Consider the following 15,123-nt stretch of genomic DNA (forward strand, 5'->3'; position numbering starts at 1 on the left):
CGCTGTCGCTGTCATCAGACATCAGGCGGCGGTTAGCCTGCTGCTGCTGCCATGGAGGTGGGAGCACCAGCACCAGCACCAGCAGCAGACAAGAACTGCCATTAAACTGGATAAATATACATTTTTAGTTGCATGTGTGTGTTCAGGAGAAGACGAAAAAAATGTGTCCTCCTCCTCAGGCTAAACACACACACACACACACACACACAGTGTACATCTCTAGTTTTCGGTGTTGCTGTGTGGGAGTCTGCTTCTCTCTAATCAATTTATTATGAGGCACCGGGGTCCTTATGTTTGTTCATTTAACACGGGGAAAATGAGAAAGAGCATTTGTTTTAGGTACAGTGAGACCCAGAGAGGAAACCACGCGTGTTTCAGGAGAAGGGAGAGGCAAAGGCACACAAGGCAGAGACACCCTGCAGAATAATGTAGAGGTGTAATATTGTGGCTTTGAGGAAATGTTGGTTTAATTGCAGCTTGGTGCAACATTTAATGCAGTCTGTATGACACCTGGAATAAATGGTTTACACTCGGGACAGTGCCAATTATAATTCAGCCAATCAGAAATCTTTCATAAATCCACTGACATGCTCACTGCAACAGCTAGATGCTTATTTGACGAGATGAGATGGGATGGCGACAGACGCACATGCAGTATATCTTCTTTTTAATTACAATGTCTGCAGAGGTGGGACTCTGCTATAAACAATCATCTGTGCAATCAAACGCAATACCACCAACACTATGCATTATAATAATACATTCTCAAACTGGGGAAAAAAATAAAATGATCTTGCACAGTATTTGTATCATTATTGCTAGTAATACAACTGAAAGAAAATGTAAAATAATATAGCAGAGCATAGCTGGAGAACGGTTCATTCAGACGCTATAACAGGGGAATTCATCCTTCGATTTGATAATGACTATCAGGTGGTGGTGGTGGTCAGATCGTTCTAGATATTTACTGGCATTCACAGAGGCACACACACACACACACACACACACACACACACACACTGCAGAGTATAAAAAAACAGAATACCATTACTATTCTGCTGAATGTAAAGCTCTAATAAATACTTAAAATCGTTTTCAAAGCTCATTAAAAATATAAAATGTGTGCATCTTTGAATGGGCTTTTGGAGAACAGTTAGCACTTTCTCACTTTTAATAACCCCGCAGGTGCTAATTGCTCCTATATAATCTATATTCTAATATATATTCTGATGCATGCAAAATAAATAGTTTGCAGGAGTTTAGTATGTCATATATGTGCACTTTAAAAAAAACAAAAAACAAAGGGGGAAAAAAAGATATGTGAGCTTAATCTCACATGAGTAAATAATAAAAAAGGCAAGCTATGCATGAGTTATGAACACTAAAATAATATACGTGCACACATTAGTGTACAGTGCCTACAGAGACAGAGACACGCCGGTGTGTTTGTAGAAAAAAGGAAAATATGGCAGCAGAAGCTGGAAGAGAGCTGACATCAGAGGACTACGGAGGCTACAGCACTTAGAGGCCATTTTATTGCTTTGCTGTGGTCAAGTGAGGTGCACCGAGCTCAATTCCACCACAACAATGGCAAAGAGGGCCGCAGAGACAAAAGAGGGCTATCCCTGCTTCTTAACCCCTTCACTGCTGCAAGATCAGCCGCCTGGGGTACCGAGCCACAACACGGGGACCCTCAGGAGGAGCAGGGGGATGACTGATAGAGTCGCAACTTACACACACCTACTGTGAGAATACAGCTCACACACACACACATACACTTAGCTACTCACACAGTAAAAACAATGCATGCACACAAAGCACATAAGCATCTATCAATGGGCAGATGGCTGCTTTCCTGAGCAGGAAGAAGCAGTCGGTAGCTTCACCTCAGCCTCGTCTACTGGAACACTGCAGCCAGCTCTCTCTCTCTCTCTCTCTCTCTCTCTCTCTGTCTTCACATCTCTGCCCCTCCCTCTCTCCTTCTCTCTCTCATTTCCCTCTCTCTCTCCTCCACTGGGGACATGGACAGGCTACTACACATTTGCAAGTGAATTACACTTTTTGTTGGGATTTTTTGTCTGTGTGTGTGTGTGTGTGTGAATTGTAAAAAAAAAATGGGCATGAGGCTGTGAGAGGGAAAGGGTGCTCCTGCCATCGCTCTTTTCTTTTCTTCTCTCTCTAATCCTGAGGAGGATAAGCTGTGAGGTACACAGAGAGGAAGTGCCATAGACCTGCTGGGGTCCAGAACATCCAAGCAGTGCATTCCTACAGCCCAGATATCAGACAGACGCAGACTAAAACCCTCTCAGACGCACGTTACTACTGATTGTCACAGAGTGGAGTGGATGCAGAAAGGAAATTAAAATCAGAATGACCTATATCTGGAATAAAATATAATCATACTTGGACAAAAACGGAGAAATTCTGTGCACATGTTGTGGTATAAATGTAAATATCTGCCTCGTTGTTAATACTAAGCCTGTCTAGGGAGTAGTAATAGAGGAGAGAAGGAGTTGTGGAGTCTCTAGCAGTATAATGTTCATATCACTTTCACATAGCTCTTTATCTGGCCTTTCAAACAAGCCCCAGCCCACTGACCGACAGAGAGCCAGAGAAGCTGATAGCTTGATTATACAAACACACACTGACTGGATTTGGTTCTAATAGAAGCTGTGATGTTGCATCATCGTGTGACCTGGCTGGAAAATAGTGACGAGGAAAAATGATCACCTGACAGCATCAAACACACATTTTTCCCCTTCTTCCCTGTATGAATAAAATAATTTAAATTATTTGCATTTAACCTCTGTGTCAACTGGCGAGGAAGGAATATTTTTTTAAGGGAATTTGAATTATATTTTAAAAATATGTAATACTATAAATAATACAGCACATGAAGGTATGACGCACTGTCAATATTTTAAACATGTCACACACACACCGACACCCACACACACACTTACATTTCGGTTACACAATGCAGATTTCACAGACACACATAAACAATGCGGGGGCAGTTATCACTCCACGGAGCACAGTAACATAGAGGAAGAGGAAGAGGATGACAAAGAAATAGGGGAGGATAAAAAGACGGCGTGTGTGTCGTCAGAGTCACAGGCCAGAGGGGCCCATGTATTGTTCCAGGGCTCAGTGTGGGGAGAGAAAGGCGACCTGGGCCGCCTCTGTCTAAGCGTCCTCCATGTTTTATGCATTCTGTCCTTTGTGATGATAAGCGCCAGTGCGGAGGGTGGAATGCTGGCCTCCAGGGTCCAAGAGAGGGGTGGGCTTATGGGGTTGGGGTTGGTGGGGGGGTCCGGGGTGCAGCTCAGTTCATTTTTTGCAGCCCTTGGAGTGGTTCCTGTCATCCCTGCCTCGCCCGCGTGTAGGCATACGTAGCCTATACACACACCAAACCATCCATGAATACTAGAGCTAGCTGCTGCTGCTGCTGCTGCTGCCCCACATAGGATACACACACACACACACACACTGTCTGTCGTAGCCGCTATGCTACACACACACACACTCAGCTTTTATGACACTGCCAGCCCTGGACACACATGCATCATCACACAGGTCGTCTGCTCACAGTCGATACAGAAACCCAAATATACAAGAGACTAAATCAGTGTTAGAACGCAGCCAAGCTATCTAACAAACAGCCTTGTTTGCTACAAAACTGATATTGTACATTTATTACAGAAGCAATATTGAGATTCTAGTCAAGGACGCAGAGATACACACACACACACACACACACACATGCACACAAGCAATGCACACACACACACGCACACACACACATTATAACCCCCTTCCATGACTATAACAGAATTTAATTTGTTAAAAAATGAAATACAAATGTGTATCACATATTATTGTGCTCTATTCTATCACAGCTGCTTCAGAGAAGGAAAGGAAATCAAAATAGAAAAAAAAAAAACATACTTTGCTTTTAAACATGATTAAGCATGATTTTTTATTTTCCTTTCCCCTGTATCTCTGTATGAGATAGTCAGAGCAATGTCGCGTTATCACAACACAGGTCTGCTATGATTTGTCTGAATTTCTATTTCACTGGCTTAGATTTTTGGAAACAGCTCAAATATAATAAATAAATAAAAAAAATAATAACTTCAAAAACAAAAGTGTATCATAGGGCCTTGGCGTGGCATGCAAAAATGAAATTAGATTTTTTTTTTTTTTTTTTTACAGTGCCACTATACACGCATATCAGAATACGTCAGCAACATGCAGAGACACAAGCGCATCTTCTCAGTCATAAATCTAGTCTACCACAATGATTTAACCAAGATTGTTAACACGATAACATATTGTGAAAGAGCAAACCACAAAAATCCCCGCCAACTAGACTTCAAAAAGATAAAAGGATGACATTGAAGAAGAAGAAGAAGAAAAAAGCACAAAAGAAGACAAGGAGGGGAATTTTTTTTTAGAGAAAAGGGGTTCTTTCTGTGGATAAAGAGGAGCCCTTTTGGACACTCGGTGCTGCTGGGAATAAAGATCACGAACAGCAATCATGCACAGCAAAAGCATGCATACACACACACGCACACACACACACACCTGAGCATGACAGTCATCTCTTCCACTCTCCCTTCCCACTTTTTCTCTCACCCCTGAGCTGAGCCGAGATCCCGCCCCCCCGCTCCTCTATGACAGCGTGACATGTACACTGGCCTCGGCTGCAGGACAACTGGAAGAACTGGTCGTCGCTGCACGACCTTGCATATTCAAAAGCACACATCAGACTCAAAGCCATCATCTGTGTCGACGTCCCTCATCTACATATGTCCATACAACTAATGGCTGACACGTTACATTCCTCAGATTTCAATGAAGACGCGTCCATAAAAGGTAGACCTTCATATTTACAACCTCTCAGAGAGCAGAAACGGCACACAATAAAAATAAAGGAATCAATTAAAGCTGCCTGATTTATTCAAATGCCAAATAAATACCAATAATACCACAACATTAACAATAATAATAGCTTCATAAAAATGTATTAAAATATACATAACCAAACAATTCTGTATTTTTCTAATAAAAGGCATAATTAAGTTGATTTTTTTTTCTTCCTGCAAACAAACAAACAAAGTGTGTTGGATCTACCATGCATGGCCTTACAGCCTCCTGGTCACCCAAAGAGGGCTCTCTCCAACCGATAACATGGCAGCGAGCTCCCCCACGGAGCCGGAGAGGTGGGAGTTAAAGAGGGAGATATGCAGAGACACAGTGAGAATGAGAAGGAGAGAGGAGGAGAGGCTGGGAGAGAGGAGGAGAAGGGGTTATGACAGCCAGAGGCACTGTCTCCCTTTTTCTCTCCGTTACCCCCCCAAAGCATGAAACAAGCCTATCCATGACGACTGCTATACTCCCTTTATCTCATTTCCCCCGACTGGAAGAAGTGCTATTCCTGTTCATACAATCAACTGACATCTGAATACTGAGAATTTACCTGTCTTCAATATGGAAATATAACCAACAGTGGACCAGCGTTTTGCTGCTGTGCAGAATCAACTTCAGTAAAAAAACAAAACTGTCACATCACAACAGATATTTTCCTCATGATACCAGATTAAACTAGAATCCAGTTCTGTCCCAACACCGTCACAAATAAACCATTTTGTAATCATTTCTGATCTCAACAGACAAAAAGATTTTGGTACTCATTCCAATAACATGTTTATAATTATTATTTTTTTGGAACAATGTGTGTTATGGTTTAAAACAGTTGTCTGGTGTCTCTTAGATATATGGAGCAATTCCAAATAAATTAAAACAAATCCTGATTTGAAACTATTAGAAAATATTCAGACGAGTGAAAAATCTGCATGAGAGTATTTTACATTTATTCTGAAAACAGTAATATATTGTTTTCCAATTTTTTCTTCATTTGTTGTAAATAACCTAACAGCCCCTAACTGCTTTTTCTATTCATGCAAATATTTTTAAAATTAAATTTAAAAATTAAAATCAACCTTAATGAAAAAATACTAACAAAAAAGGAGGAAATAACCCTGACCAAAAGTAATGAGTTCAACATGAAAATGGCCCTTTTTCGGTTATTTTTCATGCTAAAAGCATCTCTCTGGTGACACTTCTCATGAACGCAACCCTCCTAATATCTCAGTGAGGGATGAGCATGAGATAATATAGTTACAGCTGCAGCAAAAACACAACGTCTGACAAACACATATTTGAAATAGAATACGTCGAAGTAAAGCCAATGACATTCCTATAGCTTTGCCAGGAACTGTTGTAATTAAACATAAATATGACGAAGAGACAAGACAGGTGAGATGACAGTAAACATTTCTGCTGTCTTTGTTTTGTAACAGAAGACGGAGAGAAGAGGGAGGAGGAGGAAGAGGAGAGGAGTGTTACTGTCAGACAGGGGAGGAAGGCAGATCACTCCAGTTTTTGGCTCAGCAGCCTATACCTGCCCTGCACACCACCACAACACCTCACTGGGTGCAAAAAATACAGCTGCAAAGAACTAGAACAATGCAAAAAAAGACAAAGGATTTTCACAAATATGAATATTATACCCGATTTAAATTAATCAACCTCTTTTCTCCCACTGCTATAATCTCTTTCCGGCTGCTCCTCTGCAGTCTGAAAGGTAGGAATCTGTTTATCTGACCTCTTCCCCTGATTCCTCCTCTATGGCCCATGGCTATCTGACCCCTCCACCCAACCCCCTCAACACTCCCACCCTCAGCCCCCTGATTTTTTTTTCTCCTTCTTTTTTCCCTCTCTGACAGCCCTTTTTTTTTGTTTTATAAAGCCTGTTACCAGTCTATTTTGTTTCTCCCATCCTAAACTAAAGCCAAAGTCTTAATCCTGCAGATGCTGACAACCACAAGTGCTTTGTGTGGCTCCCAAAAAACACAGCAACAACTACCATCACCCTTCTTCTTCTTCTGCTTTTTTTTTTCTCCCCCAGCATGCATGCACCCACTCTCTCCCCATCATCCCTCGGCTGTTTGCGCGGGGGTTTCCTCTCTTTCCTTTTTATCTGTGCACTCACTCCATGACCCTTGTTCCCCCTGTTTCTTGCTGTCTGACCTAAACCCCCCCACCACCTCCACCACCACCACCCCACCCACCCACACAGCTCCTCGCCCCCCTTTCTGTTTCCCCCCAACGGTACACACACATCCTATCCTTGCCTCTGCTCGCTCCTTTTTCCTCTCTTTCTTTTTCCCCGTCGCGAAAAATATCCGAGTCTCACTTATAATTCTCGCAGCTTTTTTTCCTCCTCTCTCCCTGTCCATCCCATCCGAAAAGCAAGACGCTATTTTTCATCATATTTGTGGAGATTTACGGCTCGCCATTACACCTAAACGTCAAGATAACAGTTTCTTTATTTTTCTCCCCGATCAGATTCTCTATTTTTCTATTTTTTTTTTGTTGGCAGGTTGGTAACAATAGGCAGTAATAAAGTAGATTTGATGGAAAAGGCCCATGCAGCTTACACACAAGCTGTGTGTTTGCAAGCCTCGGTGTATTTTCCTCCAGCCTGGTCTATTTTGGGCATGTGGAAGATAGTTTAAGTTTTTAAAAAAATCCTATGTTAACTGGCTAAGCGGCTCCTAAATGCATGCAGTGACCTATAGGTTTAGCCTGGACCAGACTTTAAGTTTCCGCCAGTAACTTTGGAATGATTATGTCTGTTAAGGTCAGACTAATAGGGCAATGTTTTGTTTTCATTCCGGTCAGCATTTCTCGGGGAAAAAAATGTTCTCCTGAAAGTCAGATACGGTAGCCAAGTAGTTGGAGGCAGTAGATCCAGGCTGCCTGGTCCTCCTAAACCACATGTCTGCTCTCTGACTCTCAGCCTGTCCGTGTACAAGGTCCTGCTGATCCGCTCTTGTCATGAAGGAGACCCGGGGCTTCGTTTATCTCAACACACCACATTCACATAACAACTCACACGCTCGCAAACCCCTCTGCGCGCACGCACACACACATACACACACATAGACACACACACACACATACACAGACGCCGATCGATTTGCATGTGACTTCGTGAGGGAATGAGCGAGAATCGACTTAAAAACAACGCTTCAAAAGAGGCAAACAGCGATGAAAAATAAAAAGATGGACAAAGTGGGGGAAAGGGGAAAAGTGTAGCTAGAGGAACTAAAGACAGGGCGGAGGGATTCACAGAGAGAGAGAGAGACGTGTCGGAGAAGAACAAAAAATGTGTTTATCCAGAAGAGGATTTTAGAAGCATAAGACTGTGTGTGAAACACCACCTGGATGTGGCAAGTGTCAAATCTGTCAAAATTAGCAAAGCGAGAGAGCTTTCCCTTTCGCCGGACGCACACGGACCCACAGGCTGGACTTGGAGCTCCTTTTCTGGGCTGCGCTCATGTGGAGCTGCCGCTGCCCTCCGTCCGCTCCACACAGCCCCTTTTCTCATCGCATCTGTGCCTCAAAACACGCTTCTCGACACCCATAAGCCCTCCATACCTTTTCCCGATCCCACCGAAATGCACATATTTGTTTCAAAACCGTGTTTTTCTACGGCCAACTGCTTGGAGAGGATCGCTGTCTTGCCCATTTCTTATCTTCCATTCATGAGGAGGAGAGGACGGAACGCTGATGTAAACACAGGTAACGATACGAAAGGCAAAAATCGAGAATAAAAGCAAACTACTTGCATGAAATGAACTTGTGATATCGCCAGTCATTGCTCACAATGTGAGAATAGCCAGCTCCGCTAAACTACGGACAGATAGGGACAGAGATAAGTGCACAGCGAAAAGAATAGGATCGTGGAAACACAGAGAGGAAAAAGAGACAAACGCAAAGTTGAAACTTACAATTTCTCGCTGCCGCTTTGTGATCCTCGCTTTTTAATCCAGTATTGAGATGATTTAGCTAAAGATCCCATCAAGGCAGTCCCCTTTTGGTCAGTTTGCGCTTAGGGTGGCAAAAGAAAGATCATTGTTGTTGCGGAGTGTAAAAAACCGAAGTAGGTACTATTAGTTGTTAAAGGCAATATAAAAATAATTTGGATGCAAAGCAGGCGATGAGTCTTGTGTTAGAGGGAGCGAGGAAGAGGTGAAAGTGAGATCTGATGATTGAAAAGAAAAAACTCTTTGGATCTTTATTCCTGCTAATTAGTTTCCTGCAAAAAATGGCTGTGATTAATTCAGTGCGCATGTGCTTCATTACACAGGCACGAAGGGAAGGGCTAATTAGCCGCCTTCTGGATCAATAAGATTCAGCAAAGGAGAGAGCTCGGGAGAGAGAGGGAGGGAGGGAGGGAGGGAGAAAGAGGAGGGAGGGAGGGATGGATAGATACAAGTAGGAAAAAAAGAGGAAAGTAATGATCAGGAATTGAAAATATGGAATTAAGAAGAGCGGAAAGTAAGAGTTTGATTAGACGGAAGACAGTGAAAGTTAATAGTGGAGCAGCCGCAGCACTCAGCCCGGCGCGGCGCAGCAAACCTCCGCGCTGCTGCTGCTGCTTTTTTTTTTATTTTAACACTTTTTCCAACGTTTTTTTTGCTTTTTTAAATGAAAGATATGCATACGCTTCGGCCACCAAAAGTACATAAGCGATCACGCTTTATTTTATCCCGTAGTTTCCAACCCAAGTGTGCCGTTTTAGTCGCGTCAGAGAGCTCTTTTCTATATACACTTTACTTTACAGTAAGAACAACTTACTGAAATACAGAAGTGACTCACGGCGGCTGGAGACACTAAAGCGCAAACATCCACAACAGTCAACTTTGAAATAAACAGATAAACGAGTGCGTAAACAACAAAAACTAACATTGGAGCAAAAAATTAAAGCATGTTTCAGGCGATTTCTCCATGTGCTGTAAGAACATATATATATGGTGCCTCGCTGTGCACTGAACGCAGCTTATCTACCTGCTTATTATCACAGCTAAAAATGCATTTGTATTGGTAAATATATATTTGAAGCATTAATAGAAATAGCACATGATGTTGACATGAAATAGTCCTGATGCGTAAAAGCTTCAACATTTCCACTTTGATAAACTTGATTCAACCTGTACACTGCATATATGTTTATGTTTGGATGGATTAAAAAATATTAATTTAGCGATGAAAAGGATAAATGATACGTGAGGATAATAAAACAACGTGTATGCATGGATGGATAAAACTGTAGAAAAGTGGAATTCAGCTTTATGAAATATGCCACAGATGAAAGTATGACGGAGATGTGTCGTTTTTACAGTTACTGTCAGCTCAAAATATAAGTTTAAATTCAGGAGAATACTTTATAACATTATTATGATGTTAAAAAGGGGAAATGTTGGAGTGTTGTGATGGTTTTCACAGCACGAAGCTTTCATTATTTCCAGTAAAAAATATTGGTAAAGTCCTGCTTTGAATTAGTACAGTATGCAAAGTGAGTTTCTTTTTCTTTTTTTAGAAATACTTGTTGAAGCCCCATTGTATCCTTTATGGGTGTGACGATTTTTATATTTACATTTTGCAAGGGAAATATGAAAATATAAATATGTTTATAGTTATGAGGCAGCAGAGCAGTGTGTAGTGACACACAGAGATGATACAAACAGGTTATCGTGACATCTAGTAGAAAACTGCTAGGAGCACGTTGTCAATAGCGTCTCCTAAATAATAACAATAATAAAAATAATAATAATACATGTATAAATGGGTCGTGTGGTCAGCTCCGGCCTGTGTGCATTAAATTTGCTATATGTATTGTGATATTATGACAAGGAGCCCAGATGGTCATCTCATTTTCATGTTTCCTTATTTCCAAACGCCTTTATGGTCAACATTATTTTATTTTTCTTCATAATCTTTCGCCTCTGCAACTCATGTCTCCTCCGAATGAAAAGACTGTATTGCAAAAAAAAAAATCAACCTTTTCAGTCCCTCTGTGCTCTTTGTTATGATAATTTTATTGTTGATTCTCTGAGGAAATGGACAATCCCTCACTCTCAGTACGCACACTTTCTGTGCAAACAGCTCCATATAGATAGAGTCCTGCTCCACAGCCTCCACTGATCACATCATGTTTATTGAAACAATACGGGCTTGATATAGTCTGGCTCTGTGTCGTGCATTCCGATACAGAGTTAAGAGTTAAAACGGCACCAATGTAAACATGATCCAAACATGCTACACAGCTTAAAGTGTGGAGGAGATAATAAAACGGCCTGACATATTTATTTTTCCGCACGTGTGTTGCAGAGAAATGCTGAAAAATCCAATGCATGCTTTTATTTTCTAAGATCAAGTGATATGTTGAGCAGTTTGTGATGATGTAGTGCAAAGATGGCTGATGGAATATATAGCCTCTTTTTTATATTTTCCAAAGGCCTTTGACTTAAAGGTTAGAGAGGTTATGAACCCCCCATGGGACGCCATATCCCTCAGAAGAGCCTATGAAAATCAAACTTCTTATGTAGCCTATATGACCAAAGCTCCATCTCCCTCTCCCCCCCTCTTTCTCTCTCTATCTCCCTCTCCCTCTCTCTCTCTCCCTGCTCCTGCTGGAGTATATGGTGTGCTGTAACGCGGCGTTTCCTCTCCACTCGCCATCTATAATCTACCTGTTTTTTAAAGCAATGTAGCATCTGCTGCTGTGTGGCATGCTGCAAAAACACAAGAAAACTGCATCGCCCCGTCGAGCTGCTCGCATTTTTTTGCAGCGTGAGGGGCAGACTGCAGGAATCTCGAGGATTTGTGCGTGTCTGCTCTCTCGGGAAGAAGAGATTGTAAAAATGAATAGGTTGAAAATAGCGTGCGAGAGGAGTTAAAGGGGCTACGAGATAATAAAAGAGTGTGGTGTAATTTGAGGCTTGTAGGAGGCAGCTTTGAGCCACGCAGCCTCACAATGCAAACTGGAGTTTACAACTGTATGCAAAGGCCTGATTGACATTAGTCCATCAGTGACCATATTGGTGTTGGTTAAATCAAAAGAGGAGACGGAGGCCTTGATGCTTTTAGGGCCTATGGGGAGAAAAAAAGGGGGAAGTGACAGGGTCTGAAGCTTTTGTGTTGCCAGCGTTCAATTGCGCCTCTCTGTGGGAAGGAGAACTGTCCACGTGCCAGCCTCAATAGGCACACATCGATGAGTGGCATTGCAAATTCAACACAACCTGTGGCTATGACAGCCCCGTGGATGTGACAAAGGAAAGCAGAGGGGCTTAAAATGCAAAACGCTGCGTGGATGTGGGGGCACATGAAAGCGCTTGACCATCACCACGAGGAACAAAACAGACACACAACAGGGCGAAAAGACGCACAATGACACACTCCGAGATATTTTACGCACAACTTGTCAACTTTACGCACACAAAAAGGAGAAAAAATATTTGAAATGAAATTAAACTTGTATTTTTTATTTATTTAGCAACTCCCCGTGCACGCGCGTATCCCCCCGTGCACGCGCACCCCCAGACAAAGCACAAAAGGAAATGGGCAGGGGTGAAAGTATTTCAAGATAAAAGTCCTCTAACTTTATAAAGAGATATTATGTTGTGGAGGGTTTAAGCTGCTTACAGGCTGCGATGTTAACAAGGAGGGGTGTCAGTCAAACACATGTTGTTTAGGAAACTATTTGGGTGAAATTATATTGTGGAAAGAATCGTAAATAAAAACATAGGAAGCTTAAAGTGGGACTCAAATCGCTTGACTTCTTTTTAAAATGATTTTTTTTAATCTTCTTTTATCTTATAATGAAAATAAAGATGTTGGTTTGGATTCTCAGCTGGACTTTTATAGTCTGAGCAGGGTTCCTGTGGAGGGAAAACCCCTTTAACTCACTTATTTTTTATTCGTGAAATAGCCATAATCCACTTTTAAAAATATATTTTAAATTACTTTAATTAATATCGACGCCACAGTTATTGTATAAAGAATGCCTCGTTTGACGTAAAACGCTCAATTTGAATTTTAGAAATTATTTTTTTGCTTTACATATTTTCATAGTCTTTGTCTTGCTGTGATCCTCCACTGGTGAGGCTGCGCTGCGTGGCTGCTGTCCGGCTCTCCGTGTGTGTGGGGTGGAGAGGGCAGCGGCAGCCAGGTGCAATGGGAGCGCCCTCTTATGTTCAGCCTGACCACTGGGATCAAGCAGCGCATCAACTCCTGCTCAGGAGCCAAGCGCCTGCGGACCAGCTGCTCTTTGCATAAGCGCACCTTTTGCCTTTTTTCACTTCCAACATCACACGTTACAGTGGCGAGCGTGTGAGGGATGGAAATGAGCCCGGGTCGGGTTAGAGCGGGGTCAAAGGCGCAAAAATCACAAAAAAAAGGAAGAAAAAAAATCCTCCATTAATGACGAAACTGATATTTTTTTTTACAGGATGAACAGAGCAGATCAAACTTGAACTTAATGAGCGAAACGTGCAGGAAAAAAATCATTATTTCAATTAAAAAATGTTTGTTTAATTAACCTTTTAATTAACTTTTTAGATTATTATTATTCCTATTAGCACAGATGATCACAGATGTCTTCCTGAAATCAATGCAACAAACACACAGCAACAACAACAACAACAACAACAACAAAAACAAAAAGTGTACGTGAGCCAGCCAGTCCAGCTTCACCATGCACCTTCAACACCTTCTACACATTTTTGTAAGAAAATCGTTTGATTCTGAGGAGCAGAACACACATCTGACTTGAACTTAATTAGCGAAACATGCAGCAAAAAACAGCACAGCTAAGATACAATGTATACTCAGGAAAAAAACATTATTTCAATAAAAAAAGGAATATAAAAATGAACTTTTTAGGATAATTTGTCAGTGCTGTAGATGAAGCAACACCTTAGATTAAAGCATATGTCCCACATGGACAGGGAGGGAGACGGTTTTTTAAAGCAAACCTTTACTTAAATGTATTTTATTTCTCTGCTTTTATTTTGTATTTGTGAATATTCCAGCAGTGTGTCCGCCTGTGGCCTCGTACTTTCCTTTTTTTTTTATCCCAGTGTCATGTCTGGCACACGGAGAAGGTTCCTGATGTGGATCAGACTCAGTCTGGAGACTTTTCTCTGTTTCCTTCTCTATCAAACTGAAATGCAACGTTAGTAATTGTTATTGCTGTTTTATTTAATGCTTTTTTACTCCAAATCTTCACTGTATTATGAAAGGTTTTATACCAAATCATGTGTTTATCGTTTAACTGGATTTAACTTGATGAGAAAAGCAGATCTGAGTGTTTACATGATAAATCTTGTATTGTTCATATTTTGTTTTTTAAATGCTGTCATGTTGAACGCACGTGTCTTGATGGAGGGTTTTTTGTTTGTTTGTTTGTTTGTTTTGTTGTTTTTTGTTCTACATGCTCTGAATGTGTTATTATGGGATGTTCTGGCTACTGTTGTTTTTTATATTTGTTGACTCAATGGCTGCCTCTTTATAGTAATATGTTTCAATTTATTTCTGGTTGATATTTTATTCTAAGTTTGAAATAAAATATTAATATTAAAACACTCCTGGACTAAATTCGATGTATCGTGTGCCCGTTTGTTTTTATTATTTCTTTATTTCTTATTGTTTTTACATATTTTAACACTGCATGCTGAGATCCAAATATTTCTAACGAAAATTGTTTTATACATGTTAATGTTAGATCGTATGCAAAGCAGCAGCACAGCAGCAGACCTGACATCAGATTTGTGGATGCAGTTTGAAGTGAAAAACAGGACCTTGTTTTCTGCTGCTGCTGCTGCTGTGATTTTAGAGTTTGGAATAGGAAAAAAAAAAAAAAAAAAAAGCGAAGTGACGAGCGGCCGTCTGGTCAGTCTGCTGCCTCATTTACATGAGAAACAAGAAGGCATATCAATTCCTCTCTCTCTCATCCATTTACTCTCCTGCCAGTACTACCTTATTAATGATCCTATGCATTATTCAAAAACACTTTGGACGTTTGGATTTTTTAGAAAAATAGTCGTGTTAACACATAATCAATCCAAATCTGATGTCTGTCTGTCAATATTAGAAACATGTCGTGCAACATCCGAAACGTCCCGATGTTTGCTGACTTCACGAGATTATCAAGATTATTTCAACCTGATCGAATAAGAGAACACACACACCACATACACACACATACAC

The 15,123-nt window shown here is 41.1% G+C and overlaps 1 protein-coding gene across 1 annotated transcript in view; it reads right to left on the reverse strand.

Moving 5' to 3' along the window:
- The window catches only part of zfhx3b (zinc finger homeobox 3b), a 189,133-nt gene extending 179,850 nt beyond the window's left edge, over positions 1 to 9,283 (reverse strand). The window contains exon 1 of the mRNA XM_059345493.1: positions 8,862 to 9,283. The gene's annotated coding sequence lies outside the window, so the exon portion shown is untranslated. The remainder of the gene's footprint in view (positions 1 to 8,861) is intronic.
- Between the last annotated feature and the right edge of the window lie 5,840 nt (positions 9,284 to 15,123).

Source organism: Centropristis striata, chromosome 2, assembly GCF_030273125.1.
Source record: "Centropristis striata isolate RG_2023a ecotype Rhode Island chromosome 2, C.striata_1.0, whole genome shotgun sequence".
In the NCBI taxonomy this organism is placed as follows: domain Eukaryota; kingdom Metazoa; phylum Chordata; class Actinopteri; order Perciformes; family Serranidae; genus Centropristis; species Centropristis striata.